The sequence below is a fragment of the Coenobita brevimanus genome, chromosome 23, assembly GCF_032717465.1.
Source record: "Coenobita brevimanus isolate Jiangsu-jjx chromosome 23, ASM3271746v2, whole genome shotgun sequence".
Lineage (NCBI taxonomy): Eukaryota > Metazoa > Arthropoda > Malacostraca > Decapoda > Coenobitidae > Coenobita > Coenobita brevimanus.
The window spans coordinates 74,071,147-74,089,852 of NC_136976.1; the positions used below are offsets into that span (position 1 = coordinate 74,071,147).

An 18,706-nucleotide genomic window follows, 5' to 3' on the forward strand; every position below is an offset into this window, starting at 1 on the left:
AGAAGCAAGTAAATCATGTCCAATAAGTGCCATTAGAGAAGCTAGTATATCATTAATGAAATAAAAGATAATGAGGGGTAAATTGCAGTACATCCAAGGAATCGTTAAAGGAAATACAAATCATTTACTCAAATAAATAATGAAAATCAACAGTTGGAAGAAGTGGAAGTAATGAAGAAAGTCAAAATGGGGAAAGCCCCAGGAATTGATGGAGTGTGTGGTGAAATGCTGAAGCATGGGAGAAAGAATAGTAGATTGGGTATGGAAGATGTGCAGATTGGCCTGGGAAGAAGATAGAGTCCTGGAGGATTGGAAGGCAGGTATGATTTTTCTCCTGTACAAAGGAAAAAGGGAAAAAGAAGTGTGTGGTAATCAAAGGGGCATTTGCCTTTTTAGTGTAATAGGAAAAGTATATGGTAGGATACTTCTTGACAGAATTAGGGGGAATAACAGAGGAATTAGTTGGAGAAGACCAGGGAGGTTTTAGGAAGGGAAGAGGTTGTGTATATCAGATATTCGTTCTAAGGTCTTTAGTGGAAAAGTTTCTGGAGAAGGGGAAGTAGTTGTATGCGGCCTTCATGGTTTTGGAAAAAAAAAAAAAATGATAGGGTGGACAGACAAGAAATGTGGAAAGTTTGATTATACAGAGTGAATGGGAAGTTGTTGAATGCCGTGAAGAGTATGTATGAGGGGGCTAAGGCTGCAGTGCGTGTGGATTGTGAATTGAGCGAATTTTCCTGTTTAAATGTTGGATTGAAACGGATGTGTCATGTCCCCATGGTTGTTCAGTCTGTATATGGATGGGGTTATAAAAGAGGTACAGTTCAAGGTAAGACAGTGGATGTTGGAGCGACCCTAATGAGGGGGCAATGTTTGGAACACTCACTGTACTGCAAGGCTTGGTGAATGTGTTTGGGAGTGTGTGTAAGAAACGTAATCTTATTGTGAATGTAGGGACGAGTAAAGTTATGGTCTTCGAGAGAAATAAAGCCACTGAATGTACGGTGAGACTGGATGGGGAGGAAATGGAAAATGTGAGTGCGTTTAAGTACTTGGGTAGTGTGATGAATCAGGATGGAATTTCAGAGGGTGAAGTGTTTGAATGGGTACAAGAGGGGAAGAAAGGTTGCTGGTTCTTTGAAAGTAGTGATACAAAAATGTCGCAGCATGACAATCACAGGACCGTATGGAAGTAAAGCTTAGACCTTGTTGGAAGGGCACACGTCAAGAATGAGTGCAGTGGAAATGAGTTCTTTGAGAGTATGTGGAGTAAAGTGTAGAGAAAGACTGACAAATGAGGAAATGAAAGAGCGCTGTCGTGTGGATGTGGAAGAAGGAATGCATAAAGTATATGAGAGCTGAACAAATTTTAACAAACTTGGTACTATGAAAAAGGAAGAAATAGTCAAACGTGAAAAATTTTTCAGTAAAAAACAGAAAACAATCTGGAGGAATCCTTCTACTGCTTAAGTAAAGGGTGCGTTATTTTGCTAATTGGCTTAGCTCATATTGTAAAACAAGTTGTAACATTGGTTTTGAAAGTTTTGTGCATATTCAGACAACTTGCGAAGGAATAATAATAATAAAAGTAAAATCCTTTATATATTAGAGGGATTAGAGTAGAGATTCCGATCCTCTCTAGACTCAAGTACGATCGTCTCTCTCTTCAATGGAAGTATAGATACTGAAAATAAACAGTAAGGACGCCATGTGCTTTAATGCTGCTGAATTTCACGTGGATACACACTGGATGATTGCTTTTTCGTATTGCAGAAGACGCAAATACCTTTATATTAAGGTAGGTCATGTATTGTGATTATGTGACTCAGAGAATGGCTGGAGGTAAGTCATATCCCCTTGTCCACAGTTTGTCGGCAAGGGGCCTCAGGCCTGCTTCAATATATATTGGTAGTTCGAGATAAACGCATTTATTTAGGCACACAGCATCAGAAGAATCTTGCTCCAGTAAGATGAATGAAATTAGGCATCAGATAAATGGGGTGTAAGAAAAAATACCGCACCTGTTGAGGGCCAAAGGCTGGTGGGAACTAGGAATACTAGGCTATACAATACCCACATTCTCTTGGCTTTCACAAAGACATAATTCCGTTCTTCTTTTTTGGCAGGATGTTCTGAGTAAGTGTTGATTCAAAAGCCACCCCTCAGTGAACCAGCGATGGCCCTGACACGAAGACCTCTGGCCAGTACTCAAAACGCCTCGCCAAGGTGGGCCGTGTAGTGTAGTGATGGATTTTGTCACCACCTCTTTGAGGCATAGCAGTGCCTCATCATTTCTTGTTGAAATGGGTAAGTAATTTCTTTTTCTGCTCTTTCTGTTGTTTTTCATCTGTCTGCTACAAACTGTGGTGCTTTCACCGTCCATAACTTCGTTACCCCATTATTGTAGAATATTAATTCTCCAAAGAATACATTTTTTCCTTGCAGGCAGACACAATTTTGTGGATAAAAGAAGGGTTTTCTGGTTAATTTTTGTGGTTCATTTGATTTTGACTAAAATCTTCCAGAATTGCCTCGTTCCCTGTTTTCCGTGCCTTCTCCGTCCCTCTTGAACATGGGAACCCACATAGAGAAAAAGAAGCATTTTCACTAGAAAATGATGGTTATTATCAAATGAATTGTATAACAAAACAGAAAACCTATGTTTTATCCAAACCTACCCATCATCATCATCATCATCATCAACCGGGCCTCCTTTCCCACCCTAGGGCAGGGTGAGGAGTAGCACCATCAAACTTAACCTAACTGCATGCCTTTGCTCCTCAGGCCCCCCAAAGCATTAATTTAACCTTGTCTAACTCAGTCAGACTGTGTGCAAGAAGAATGAGACAATGAAGTTGGCAGTTTTAAACATTAACCTAACTTCATCCAACTGAGAAAATGGCAAAGGAAAAGGTTGCTCTTGATGAGATGAACCCATAGTAAACATAAAACTGTATACCCTGTGTTTGCCAGTTAGTATAAGAAATGCAGCACACCCTCGTTAATCACTCGCGTGCAGTCATTTGCTCAGATCAATAAGAATTTAACTTTTTTTTTTTTTTTTCTTATATAGTCACTGTGTTGCCTGATTTGTCGTTGCCAGTATGTGATTTTTTTTCTTACTTACGTGATTACAACACAAAACTCATTAAACGTTTGGTTTTCAAAAGTGCATCGGTCGTAAAATGAGGGTGTGCTGTACCCAACAAAGCATCACAGGATTAGCAAGTGGAAAAGCAGGTGAATATCTAATAATGAAAGTACCAGTAGTAGAACAATTAATTTCAGGAAAAGGTGTATATTGATTTTATTTCATTAAAACCAGGAAGCAGTGTGCACCAAAATGTGTGCTGAGTGAAATATGGTATTCTTGCCAGCAAGCTAGGAGTTCACCATCTAACCTGTAAATTTCGCCTAGTAAATAGTACCGTGATGGTAGTTTTACACTTTATTTTGCTTTTGTACTTACGATACATTGGGACAGTTGAGAACAAAAGTAGGCAATTTTTGAGATGCTAAGGTAAATGACAAACAGTATTTTATTTTTATGAATATGTATTTGAGAAGGCATTACATACTAGTTATCTGTGCACATATCTACCAATTCAGATTTATTGTAATGCTTACAGAAAATGAATTTTGGGCTCTTTAAAAGAAATGTTCACTGACATCTGCCTTGGGACATTTGAGAACAGTGATAATGGGGCAGTTGAGAATGTATACTAAATGAGTTTCCTTTCAAAGATATCATTGAACATAATATCATTTATGAAGCATACTCCTTCTAGTTACAATGATGCCCTACCAGATGAGCTTTCCTGCAAAGACATAGCTGAACAGAATGACCATTTTGCACTTCTCCTTTGGCCTCAGCTGCATCACTAAGTCCTCTTCACGTGTGGCCAGTGCATCTGAATTAGAAGGTTCTTTAAATGCTGCTACTATAGTAGAGTCTTAGTCATGTGGAATATCAGCTTTCCATTAATGGGATACGATCCACTTGGTGCCCTCTTTTGATAAGACTCTATCAACATAATATACTGGTGCCTGCTTCAGTGATGCAAACTTATCAAGGCTATAGTCACCGACTTTCAAACCCTTTGGAGAAATGGCTTAATCCTCCATGGATACTGGCTCAGACAACACTGGGTTTTGATCAGCAGTGACTCTGTTCATTGTCACTCTTATCATCTGAAGAAGATGAGTCAGCAAACTGGAGTGGTCACATCACTCTTGTGCCAGTGGTACAAGCGCCTGATGGTCCACTTTCTTCCAGATCTTGAAGTGACCAAAGATGTTCTAATCACATAGCACATATAATGGATTTTCTCAATTGCCTCACCTGTCCCACCAAGTATTCCCAGTTGCCCCCCGTCTGGTAGTGTGTTAACCTTTCGAAAACTAATAAACTTACCTGCCGCATGAAAGTTGCTCAGCATTGCAGGAGTCTGGAACCCAGTATCAGATGCTCAGTTTTGTCTTGTTAGTAGTTACTTCACAATAAACTTTAATAATTAGTACTGCAAAATACCAGTAAAAAACAAAAAACACTTTATTATATTTGTACTTACATTTTGAGAAATCAGGTCGAGGTGTTAATGCAAGTATACACACCATTGGTGCTCACACTGAACATTATAAATATATCTTAGCCTAAGTAATGATATCGCAGTGTAGTCAGTTCTCAGTTACCTGTTGGTGTTCTCAGTAACCCCATGTGTTCTCAATTGCCCCAAGGTATGGTATATAATATGCAAACAGTAACTGTAGATGTATGGGCACATGGCAAGTTTTCTCTAGATTGATCCTTTTCACAGGCTTATATCCGAAAGCATCAACCTGGGAAGGAAGGCTGCATGAAGAAGGCTGCAGATCTTGCCTGAACTGTGTCAGTCATTTTTGTCAGGAGATAATGAATGGAGGAAGAGTCATTGCCTTGACACTTGCATGAGAGAACCTTCGTGGATGGAGTGTGAAGGTGAGTAGAGTGTACACCCTGCTGCATTTACCCTGAGTGAGTGAGTGGAAACTGCAAGGCTCGATGAATGGAAATATTGATGATAATGACTTCTGTATTTTCCTTTTTCTGGATCATAACAACTCCATGTTTAATAGTGAGAACAGAATTGAAGATGATGATAATGATACTAATACTGATTTTTGTCAGCAGATGGAGGAGTGGATCCCATATCTCACCATGCCGTCTTGTTCTGACTTTAAGATTCATTGGGATTTGATGGAACAAGCTGACAGCCAGTACATCAGAGTGGAAGAAGACAGGAAAAACCTTTATTCTGCAGTGGACTAACTTGGGCTGCTGCTGCTGTTGATGGACTTAACTACAAGAAATCTATCAGCACTAAAACCATCTGCATCCATTCATCTCACTGTGATGTTAAAGGTAAACCAGATTTCTTTTTCATATGCGGTGTAGTTGCAGGCCTCGTCAGTCAGCCATACCCGAAGAATTTTTAGACGCAAGGTATATTACTCTGGCAAGGGCCCATGTGGTATGTCAGTTTAGCACCCTAAGAATTTTCAGACATAAGAATCTTCACTAGTTTAGGAAAGGCCCATAGAATCCCACATGTCTAGTGTTTCTGTATATGGTAGAATTAAGGTCATTTTTCTGGGTGGCACAGGAGTTTCTGTAGCATCTCTTCTTTAGTGATTTACTGTTTTCATACTATATATATGCTAACATTTTTCATGTATGCTGTTTATGCCATCTTAATCCTGTGTCAGCATAGTGTGTGTCAGTATCATGATCATTATCACCCATACCTCTTTTTCAACCCTTGGGTGGGGGAGTGAGATAAAGTGTAGAGAGTCAGGAAAAATAAGAAAAAGAATGGAGAAAGTAATGAAAATAACTAAGTCCGTCAAGTTGAATGGGCCAGCCATACTCACAAGTACCTTGGCCACAGACTCCAAAAAGTTGCCAGTGCTCACCTAATAACTCATTAGAAGTTGGTCACCTTTTCTTTGCACACACAGTTGCATGCTTTCTAAAATTCCATCCACGATAATTATTAGTGAACAGTAGGCAAATTCCGCAATGATGTACAGTAGTCATTAGTTATACCAGTTTTCTAGACATGCTTTACGTTACTAAGAAAAATATTGCAGAAGAGTTACTAAAATAGCTATGTAAAATTTACAAGTGGTGCAGTAGCATTCATCACATTATACAGTGTTACAAGTCTTGCTGCATGTTCATTTTGAAATGCCTATCACATGGTTTTCAAACAGATTAATGCAGCATCTGGCAAAAGCTGAAGTGAATACTGAATGTTATTTATGGAAAAAGTATAATTTTCAAAACCGGAAGCATGGAAAGATGAAACTGCCTGCTGAAATAGTAGGCGCCACATAAGTCTAACTCTCGGTGCGTGAGGTTGGTGCAGACAATCTTAAATTGATCTGTACCAATATTTTGCGTTGAGACAGCTTTATATTACTTTTGTATATAGATATATGAATGTAAATTTTTCACATATTGAAATATTAAGGAAAGAGTATGAGTCAGAGTGATTAATTGGTGATTGAGCTAAGAAAAATATTCTTCTCGGAAATGAGATGGTATGCTAATGTTTCCATACCAACCTTGCCAGCTAGGTAGCAGATGACGCTCTGAAAGTCCCTCAGTCGTGGGAGGAACGCGTAATTGCATACGCCTTTCACCTGAGGTCTGCTAACATCTTGCAATCAAATTACTTTATACTGTATTAGTTTCATACATACTGTAGATATCTGGGTATGAATTGTTCATTTTGTTCAAACAATGAGAACATGAATATCAGTATCCATCCATCCATTGCCAGACGCCATGTATCCCAAACGGGGTGGCCAAGGGCTTAGAGTTAATTGTTTTACAGGGAGGGGCACTAATCCTCCACCAACCCCACTGAGCTAAAAACACAGTTGGTCCCGGAAATGAGACAGTATGCTAACGTAATTTGTGATTTCCTCGTACTTATCATAATGGAGCGTCTTCTTCTCACAGTAAATATGTTAATATTTTACTTTTGGCTATAGTGATACTTGAAGCACATAAAAGAAAGTAGTTTAGTTAAACAGCTTTTAATGTATTCAATTAAGTTATCAAGTGAGAATTGGCAGCATTTGGGAGTGTGTGGCTAAGGCAGTTCAAGCAAGCCCTTGACTTCAGTAACATGGTGGTATTTGCAACCCCAGGCTCATTTGAATATGAACCCTTCCTCTGCTGTCTGGCATCCTCCTTTTGGTGATATGGAAGAAATTGAGGAACATTTATTTAACCAGGCGGGGGAGCCACCTTTTTTTTTTTTTTTTTTTTTTTTTTTTTTTTTTCCATAAAAGAGGATATTGAGATGTAATCTAATCTAGGCTAATATCAAAATGACACCATGTTTCCACTTAAAGAATTCCTGTAGGCCTAATGGGGTTGGCCATGGCACAGGTGATATTCAGTTCTCAGTGTACTGGAAGCTAAACCAAGAACCAAAACCAGCTAATTACTTTTAAACAGGTGCTGGAAGCTGGTGAGGAAAAAACAGAAATTTGAGATAAGCAATACAATTTGTAACAATGTGAGAGTCATTGCTTGTATTTTGACTCATATGTACAGTCACATGGATAAAAGATGCAGGATAAATAATTAAGGAAGAGATATTATGAAATCTCCAAAGGCACTTAGAATGTGACCCTAAATAGCATAGGTGTTAGGGTCATATTAAAATTGAGTGTGTGAAATTGTGGAGAAGCTCATAGTGTTTGACAGTTACATGTGAAGCATGAGATGATGATTGGACGACTACTTCTGTATTGTTACTGAGTACACACTAATGTTGGGTCCAGGCTTATCACATCTGACAGTTATGAGTGTCCCCTAAATGTGATGGTACCTGTCTGACCTTATTGCTGACTGCATTCTGTAAGAAGGAATGCAGGATGATCACATGTAAAGGCTAGAAAGCATTCAGAAAGTGCATAGCTTCACCAGTGTCAGTGTAATTCATGGTTTACCATATTGACTAACCTCCATGCAACCATACTGGGGGAGATAATTAATTCATTGTTCATAGTCTGCCCTGTTAAACAGTAAGAAAGAAGGCATACCTCCACTGACACCAGTAAAATTTATGATTTGCACCGGCATCTGGATCCACCTCAAAATCTAAGCAGCTTCTTGATCTAGTGTCCACATATCCACCAGATTTTGTTGAAATCCGGTAACAGCATTTTCAGATAACAGTATCTTGTCCACAAACAGACAGACAGACAGTCTTGGATGAATACATATATACCCTTCTCCGACTTGCAGAAGTAATTACAGGTGTTCCATAAATGACCATGAAAAATTACGGACTTACACCATCGCACACTCAATTTTAGAGTGGTCAGTCCAGACTCCCAGTTATTAGCTTTTTATTTTCAGTGAGCTAGATCAAGTTATTGATTAAAGTTATGGACTCCCCTGCCCCCCATGTTTTTGATGGAGAATAACTCACCTTACCATAGTTTACCTTAACCTACCTCTCTCTGAACCTTAGCTTCCTTATGCTACCCTACTTTATCTGACTCTGGCCTACTCTACCCTACCTTACCTTACCTTGCCCTGCCCTAACCCTACCCTACCCTACTCTACCTGACCTGACCTGACCTGATCTGACCCTACCCTACCCTTCCTTTCCCTAATTTACCTGATCAAATCAAATCCTACCTCATCTTACCTTACCTTATCAGATATACCCTGCCCTGCCTAACATGCCCTATCCCATCTAACCTAACCTTACCTTACCCTGCTTTACCATACTTCATCTTGCCTTGCCTTGCGTTACCTTACCTGGAGCTCATGTATGTGAAATCATTCTTGGTCACCCAGTTTTATGAGTTTTTAAGGAGATTTAGTGAAATAGAAGTTTGACCAGAATTTTTAGAGGTTTGATAGATTTTGGCTAGAATTTATAGAGGTTTGGTATATTTTAACTAGAATTTTTAAAGGTTTGATAGATTTGGCTATAATTTTTTGAGGTTAGATTTCATTTGACTAGAATTTTTAGTTGAAGACAGAATTCATTGTTTTATATTTTTTGTGTCTATTTATTGTATGTATTTGTGCATTTCTTATTTATATTTGTATGTATCATGAGGTCACATGGAATAAACTGCATATGTGCATGTCATCAGTATGCTGTTGATGAGTAAAATCAGGTTATACACATTCACACTTGAAACTGTGGAACTTGTATGAGTGAGCAAGCTTGCTAGTGTCATTATTGTAGCTGAAAGAACTGTGCCATCCCACTTGCCTTATATTATTGCACACCAAAATTTTGAGTACTTGCCTAGTATTAATGCAAGTTTGAAATTTTCAAGGAACTGACATTTCACTTGCCTAATATTATTACACACATTGACATTTTAAAGATTGCCATCTCACTTGCCTGATGTTAATGCACACTTTGAAATTTTGAAGAAAACCACTTACTGAGCCCCATAATTTTTCAGACATTGTGGATGGATGTGCAGTACCTTAATAATTTTTGAGACAGCTTAGTTTGGTGCTCAGTTTGGCACATTTTGGCTTTTGTACAGCAGTATTGTGGTATATATTGAAAAGCTGAGTTTAGTAACACATACCAGTATTTCTTTTTCATAAGCTTTTCATTGATGTGCATATATCCACTGTAGCGTAATAGTTGCAGAGATAACACAGTTTTGGTGGTTTGGTTTCTTTTTTTCAGCCATATGGTGGCAAATTTTGAGAAAAGTGATGTGTAACACCTATTAACTCTTAATCTTTGCATTGATTTGCTTAGATCGACGTATGCATTTATAGTTTCCCAGAAAACCGAAGGCACTGTGCGCTACCACCCAACTACATGTCTAATACTGTTCATGCTGGCTTGCTTTGCTCATTCATATTGCAAAAGAAAATGTGCTAGGAAGTCTCCTGCTTCCACCATATTATGATCTTCTATATGCAATCAACTTCCATGTGGCCATGTATCTTTGCATACTGTGGGCGCTCACAAAATAACTTGTGATAACTTTCCTCTCGTAACTATACTTGTTTCACATTACCTTGGCCTAATATTGCTTTCCATCATGAATGCTGAGGTTTAATATCAGATTAACACTAGAATATGGTTCTGGTGATGTGGAATGTAGAGCCTTAGTATTGTCCTTTATTGGCCACTGAGCTATAGCTATAGTTTAACACTAAAATCTGGTATCAAGAAATAGGCATCCACATCGCAGGTGTGGGACATGTCTGAGTGAGCAGGGCTGTATTTGGGGCCTTCGTAGGTAACAAATGACTTTTTGAAAATTAGGCAATCCTTATGGCATTTTCAAAGTATGATGTCCCATGATTGGCATAATACCTGAGAAAAAATAAATTTTCATTGCTCTGTTCTTGCCTAGTGAAAATGTTCTGAGAATTTTTTGCCCGTATTTGGCTCTTTTGGAGAAGAGTTTGGTACCAGTGGAAGACATTTGTTTTGTCATTGTTATGACAGATAGTACAACCTATCACAGTTGGTTCCACAGCTGAGAGGAAAAGGAAAAATCTGAGCCAAGTTAAGGTGAAAGAAATTAATTTTGTTTTTGCCAGAAGAACAAGAGAGAGTCTGTCATTATTCCTTGCCCTTCCAGCAAAAACTCAATAATAGTTATGACTGTAAATTGATCATAAGTTTTTGTGAATCCGCACACATTTACAGCCCACGTCATACAAGATGGTCCATGTATTACGCATTTTAGTTAAGGGGTTGGCTGAGTGATCTGTACCATTGTCTCCCTTGCATCATTTGCTTCTCCCATAACCATTTTCATGTTTAGTGTTATTGTATTCCATGTCCATTAATTGTGCAACCCCATTTATGTTTAGTGGTAAAGTATTTGCATTTTAATGTCCATTGATTGCATGGTTGGTTATTAATTTTGTGAAGCAGCCAAATTGTCTTTGCTCCTTTCGTAACCAAACTTCTGTCCCCATAAGATCAGACGAGTGTACTGTTCTACACGAACCACCCTGTACAGTTTCAGTTACAAGCCAGCATTGATTTATCAGAAAACAGTCACTTTATGGACAAGATCATCCTGCATATTTTGCACAGTTTTTGCTGAAATTGTGCATTTTTTACATATATGGCTAGTTTTTTATATATATATATATATATATATATATATATATATATTTTCTATTTCTGCCGCTATTTTTTATTTTATTTCAACTTGGTTTATAGAAATTTTTTGTTTTTTCACTTTTCATTTTTTTTCTTATTAATTTATTTTTTTAATTAATCTATCCATCCTTCATCCAACTCTATGTTACCGTATAAGAAGCATAGGAACCCGGGGCTAGGCAAGTTAGTCCTGACATTTAAAATGAGAGAGACCAGCCTCATTCATCCCTGAGTAGCATTACGTGAGCAGTAAACCCCAACCACCCCTTGGATATAAACCTACACAGGCTCAATCCGATTGGAGCACCTTAATTACCCACTAAATCACGAGGCGCCATAATTTGGTTATATGGTTACCATCCAGCATAGTAAATGCTATGCTGGGTGGTAACCATAAAACCAAATTATGGCACCTGGTGGTTTAGTGGGTAATTAAGGTGCTCCAGTCAAATTGAGCCTGTGTAGGTTTATATCCAAGGGATGATTGGGGATTATTGCTCACATAATGCCACTTAGGGATGCGTGAGGCTGGTCACTCTCATCTTAAATGTCAGGACTAACTTGTCTAGCCCCAGGTTTCTACACTCCTTATGGGGCGACATAGGATTAAATGATGGATGGATGCATTTCAAAATACAGTACAAGAAAAAAATGAAAAATGAAACTTTATAAAGGAAAAATATGAAAATACGAAGAATGGAAAAACAAAAAATTGTTTAGTTTATACTTTTCCATCAAATAACAATTTATAGATATATTTTTTCTTCAGTGCAGTCTTTAAATATTTCACACTTTTGTATATTAAGATCTTTATAGGTATATATAATGTACTAGTCATTCCAGTCAGGCAGATGAAAGGTTCAGTGGGGTGCTTCTGAAAAGCCTAGTATTCCGGTAGATGACATCACCATTTCGACAGACATATTCCCCGCACTGTTTAAAAAGCATATTTTTCTTTGTTAAAAATCTACACTGTTGTGTGGAACTGTGAATCATAGTAATGTCATATACCGTAATATAAATAATACAAATAGAATACGTATCTATGATGTAGCATGAATTATTTATATTTATCATAAACGGAAATTAAAATATCATTGATGGCATGTGATGGCAACCCACCATTTCAGTGGTCCTATATTATGTAATTTCTGCTACAGTTAGTGCAAGTTATGCTCTTTATACATAGTTTGTTCGGACTAAATTATGCCTAGCGGGTATCGACTCAATCAGTCTCTGTGGGCAGAAATTTAATGTAGAGTAAATACTGGGACTCATCATTTTGCTCACTCCCTTCACGCATGCACACCACAAGACAGTCCAGTGTTTAAGTTTTTTCACGAGAGATTTGTTTTCCAGACAGACATACGAGGACCACTATCATAGGTGCCTTGGAACACCTGTGATAATGGTCCTCGTGCGTTTGTTTTGAAAACAAATCTTTCATGGAAAACTTAAACACGAGACTGTCTTGTGGTGCTCATGCGTGAAGGAGTGAACAAAATGTTGAGTCCCAGTATTTACTAAACATTAAATTTCTGCCCACATAGAGACTGAATGAGTCAAGATACCCACTAGGTGTAATTTACAGTCTGAACAAACTGTTTGTTAAGAACCTAACTTGCACTAAATGTAGCAGAAATTAATATAGGACCACTAAATGGCAGGTTGCCGTCACTTGCCATCAATGATATTGTAATTTCCGTTTATGATAAATATAAACAATTCACGCTACATTACATATACGTGTTCAGTTTGTATTATTTATATTACAATATATGACATTCCTATGATTCACAGTTTCACATAACAGTGTAGATATTTAACAAAGAAAAATATGTTTTTTAAACAGTAGAGGAAATGTGTCTGTCAAAATGGTGGTGCCATTTACGGGAATGGTAGCTTTGAAAGCATACCATTGAGAAAATGCTATACAAAAAAATAAAAGGTAGAAAAACAAGACAGTAAATTTCAATTTTATATTTCAGATAAAATATATTACAAAAGTCAAGATCTCGTACTAGCTGATGAGAGTTATTTGCCATCAGTCGGCAGGGGACCACGAAGTTCTTCACCATCACTCGGCAGGGGACGACGGCCCGAGTGCTTCGCCAGCACCCAGCAGGGGACCATGACCAGAGTTCTTCGCCATCACCCTGCAGGGGACCACGACCAGAGTTCTTCGCCATCACCCTGCAGGGGACCAAGACCAGAGTTCTTCATTCACCAGTGGTCACAGCCAGAAACATCAGCAATCATTAGGAAGAAAGACCCAAGTTGTTTGCTAGGATAGCAGGGTCAGCAGCAGGAACACAACACCTATGGAGCATCATCATCGTCATCTTAACCTGTGTTTCCCCATGAGTAGCATGGGAGCCTGGGGCTAGGCAAGTTGGTCCTAACATTTACGATGAGAGTGACCAGCCTCACCATCCCTGAGTGGCATTACATGAGCAATAAACTCCAACCACCCCTTGAATATAAACCTGCACAGGCTTAATCTCATTGGAGTGCCTTAATTACCCACTAAACTACCAGATGCCATAATTTGGTTATATGGTTACCACCCAGGGTAGCAAATGGTTTCTTGGTGTACAATAAACCATTTGGCTTGTCACTCAGAGTAGAGCCACCCATGGACAGAAGAGGAAAGAATGAAGGAAAGACAGACAGAAGAGTTAGGATGAGTGGAAAGGGCAGTCACCTGAGAGCAGCACTACATCGAGTGAGTGGATGGTGCTCTTGGGTGACTGCCCCTAACTCTCTTCCTTCCTTCATTTTCTGTCTTTGTTTCCTTCATTCTTTCCTCTTCCTTCTGTCCATGGGTGGCTCTACACTGAGTGCCAAGCCAAATGGATTCTTGTACACCAAGAAACTATTTACTATGCTGGGTGGTAACCATATAACCAAATTATGGCATCTGGTGGTTTAGTGGGTAATTAAGACACTCCAATGGGATTAAGCCTGTGCAGGTTTATATCCATGGGATGGTTGGAGTTTATTGCTCATGTAATGCCACTCAGGGATGAGTGAGGCTGGTCACTCCTGTAAATGTTAGGACCAACTTGCCTAGCCCCAGGATCCAATGCTACTCATGGGGTAACACAGGTTTAGATGACGATGATGATGCTCCATAGGTGTTGTGTGCCTGCTGCTGACCCTGCTATCCTAGCAAACAACTTGGGTCTTTCTTCCTAATGATTGCTGATGTTTCTGGCTGTGACCACTGGTGAATGAAGAACTCTGGTTGTGGTCCCCTGCAGGGTGATGACGAAGCACTCTGGCCGTGGTGCCCTGCAGGGTGATGGCGAAGAGCTCTGGTCGTGGTGCCCTGCCGGGTGATGGCACACTGTGGTCGAGGTCCTATAAAGCATAAGTGTATTAATTCAGATCTGTTAACTTTATATACAATAAATACCAATTATAAACATAACTTTTAATCAACTAACAAACCTTTAAACCTCATAAATGTACGAGCACTCCCCATCAGTTCTTAGCAGCACTTGACAGAGGAACTACCACTTGGCAGGAGGATGAGCATATTCTTTGCCACGACAGCAGGATTAGAAGCAGGCACAAAAACCTATGGAGCTTCAGTGTAGTGGTTCAAATCCATGATCTGACACACACACTCCTTCGGCACCACTCGGCAGGGGAAAGACTAGAGTAGTACACCAGGACAGCAGGGTCAGCACATGAAACGTGTGGGGCAGAAGCTTATTAATTCAAGTCCATGTTATCTTAATACTGTTTAAACAACTTGAACAGTATTATGCTAAGAACTTGTGTGAAATATTAATAGTAAACTTAATTGCATTAATATTTATTTTAAATTAGTATATATACTGTGGAGGCTTCACAGCGACTTTTTTCACTTATTTGTATTTACCTAAGTCCTACCATGGCATGTAGAATGTCCTATGTAAACCTCCATAGTCTGAACTACTGATGTACAGTAGTTCAGACTAAGCTCACTAGCATAGGACCTATATGGTCCTATGCTAGTGAGCTTAGTCTGAACTACTGTATATCAGTAGTTCAGACTGGAGGTTTACATAGGACATTCTACATGCCACAGTAGGTCTTAAAACAGGTACACACACAAAAAAAGTCTGCAGTGAAGTCTCCACAATATATATGCTAATTTAAAATAAATAATGCAATTAAGTTTACTGTTAATATTCCACACAAGTCCTTAGCATAAAAACAATGCCACAACTACCGTTTCCCCAGCTCTTATGTGGCTATACTGTATACTCTAACTTTGCCTATAATGTCATCTCTCCATCTTGAATTCAGTGTTGTATCAATAGATTAACACTAGAATATGGTGCTAGTCATGAAATGCTGTGAAAAGAATAGAGAACCATGGCATTGTATTTTACTGCTTTCAACCTATATTAAATAAACTGCACAAAGACTGAAATCTAGGGCAAGTTAGTGTAAAAGAGGCACAGTACCATATCACCACGGGCTATGAACCAGGGGAGGGGGGATAAGAATCACCATGGGAGGGGAGAGCAATGGTCTATCACGCGCGACCACGGGGGGGGTGGGGGGGTGCGAGGATTATGGACTATCACGCCACAACAGGGGAGGGGAGGGCTATGGGCTATCACACCACCATGGGGGGAGGGGAGGGCTATGGGCTATCACACCACCATGGGGGGAGGGGAGGGCTATGGGCTATCACACCAATGGGGGGGAGGGGAGGGCTATGGGCTATCATACCACTATGGGGGGAGTATGGGCTATCACACTACTAGTGGGGTGTGGGCTATGGGCTATCCCACCAGCAGGGGTGTGTGGGCTACGGGCTATTCCTGCCACCACGAGGGTGTGGGCTATGGACTACCCCACCACCACGAGGATGTGGGCTATGGGCTATCCCACCACAAGGGTGTGGGCTATGGGCTATCCCACCACCACGAGGATGTGAGCTATGGGCTATCACACCACCAGGGGGGTGTGGGCTATGGACTATCCCACCACGATGGAGGTGTGGACTATGGTCTATCCCGCCACCATAGGGGTGTGGGCTATGGGCAATCACACCACAAAGAGGGAGATGCGGGCTATGGGCTATCACACCACAACGGGGGAGAAGGGAGGGCTATGGGCAATCACACCACCACCGGGGGGAAAGGAGAACTATGGGCTACCACACCACAATGGGGAAGAGGTGGGCTATGGGCTATCACACCAGCACTGGGGGGTAGGTGAGGGCTATGGGCTATCACACCAGCATGGGGGGGGAGGGGAGGGCTATGGGCTTTCCCGCCACCACGGAGGGGGTGTGTGGGCTATGGGCTGTCACACCACCATGGAGGGATGTGGGCTATGGGCTATCACACCACCATGGGGGGTATGGGCTATAGGGTATAACACCTCCAGGGTGTGTGTGGGCTATGGGCTATCCCGCCAGCAGGTGGGTGGGCTATGGGCTATCCCGCCACCACGGGGGTGTGGGCTGTGGGTTATCACGCCACCACAGGAGTGTGGGCTATCAGGCCACCACGAGGGTGTGGGCTATGGGTTATCCCGCCACCACGAGGATGTGGGCTATGGGCTATCACGCCATCACGTGGGTGTGGGCTATGGGCTATCACACTGCCATTGGGGATAAGGACTATGGGCTATCACACCGCCATGGAGGTGAGGACTATGGGCTATCACACAGGCGTGGGGGGAAGGACTATGGGCTATCACACCACCATGGGTGGGAGGACTACGGGCTATCATTACCACGGGGGGGGAGGGGAGGGCTATGGGCTATCACCACCACAGGGGGAGGGAAGGGCTATGGGCTATCACACCAGCACGAGGGGGAGGGCTATGGGCTATCACCACCACGGGAGGGGAGGGGAGGGCTATGGGCTATCACCACCACAGAGGAGGTGTGTGGGCTATGGGCTATCACACCACCATGGGGGGGGTATGGGCTATGGGGTAGCACACCTCCAGGGGGGGTGTTGGTTATGGGCAATCCCGCAAGCAGGTGGGGTGGGCTATGGCCTATCCCGCCACCACGGGGATGTGGGCTATGGGCTATCCCGCCACCACGGGGGAGGAGAGGACTATGGACTATCACACCACCATGGGGAGAGGGAAGGACTATGGGTTATCCCGCCACCAGGGGGATGTGGGCTATGGGCTATCTCGCCACCACGGGGGAGGGGAGGACTATGGGCTATCACACCACCACGGGGGGGGAGGGGAGGGCTATGGCCTATCACACCACCATGGGGGGAAGGGGAGGGCTATGGGCTATCATGCCACCATGGGGGGAAGGGAAGGGCTATGGGCTATCACACCACCATGGGGGGAAGGGGAGGGCTATGGGCTATCATGCCACCATAAGGGGAAGGGGAGGGCTATGGGCTATCACACCACCATGGGGGGAAGGGGAGGGCTATGGCCTATCACACCACCATGGGGGGAAGGGGAGGGCTATGGGCTATCGTGCCACCATGGGGGGAAGGGGAGGGCTATGGGCTATCACACCACCATGGGGGGAAGGGGAGGGCTATGGCCTATCACACCACCATGGGGGGAAGGGGAGGGCTATGGGCTATCATGCCACCATGGGGGGAAGGGGAGGGCTATGGGCTATCATGCCACCATGGGGGGGAGGGGAGGGCTATGGGCTATCATGCCACCATGGGGGGGGAGTATGAGCTATCACACTACTAGTGGGGTGTGGGCTATACAGTAGGCTATCCCACCACCATAAGGGTGTGGGCTATGGGCTATCCCACCACCATAAGAGTGTGGGCTATGGGCTATCCCACCACCACAAGGGTGTGGGCTATGGGTTATCCCACCACCACAAAGGTGTGGGCTATGGGCTATCCTGCCACCACGGGGATGTGGGCTATGGGCTACCTCGCCTCCACGGGAGTGTGGGCTATGGGCTATCACACCAGAACGGGGGAGAGGGGAGGGCAATGGGCTATCATAGCTCCACGGGGGGGAGGGGAGGACAATGGGCTATCACACCACCACGGGGGAAGGAAGGGCTATGGGCAATCACACCATCATGGGAGGGAGGACTATGGGCTATCACACCATCATCATGGGGGGGAGGGGAGGGCTATGGGCTACCACACCACCATGGGGGGGAGGGGAGGGCTATGGGCTATCACCACCACGGGGGGGAGGGGAGGGCTATGGGCTACCACACCACCATTGGGGGGAGGGGAGGGCTATGGGCTATCACCACCACAGGGGGAGGGGAGGGCTATGGGCTATCACATAACCCTGGGGGAGAGGGCTATGGGCTATCTCCACCACAGGAGGGAGGGGAGGGCTATGGGCTATCACATAACCCTGGGGGAGAGGGCTATGGGCTATCACCACCACGGGGCAGGGGAGGGCTATGGGCTATCACACCACCACGGGGGGGAGGGGAGGGCTATGGGCTATCACACCACCACGGGGGGGAGGGGAGGGGAGGGGAGGGCTATGGGCTATCACCACCATGGGGGGGAGGGGAGGGCTATAGGCTATCACACCACCACGGGGGGGGGGGA

At 42.6% G+C, this 18,706-nt stretch overlaps 1 long non-coding RNA gene across 1 annotated transcript; it reads left to right on the forward strand.

Moving 5' to 3' along the window:
• The first annotated feature begins 1,685 nt into the window (after positions 1-1,685).
• LOC145392910 (uncharacterized) lies at positions 1,686-14,761 on the forward strand. The gene is made up of 5 exons (XR_013896078.1): positions 1,686-1,798; positions 2,127-2,307; positions 4,818-4,978; positions 5,171-5,401; positions 13,163-14,761. It is a non-coding gene; the product is annotated as an uncharacterized LOC145392910 (long non-coding RNA).
• The last annotated feature ends 3,945 nt before the right edge of the window (positions 14,762-18,706 follow it).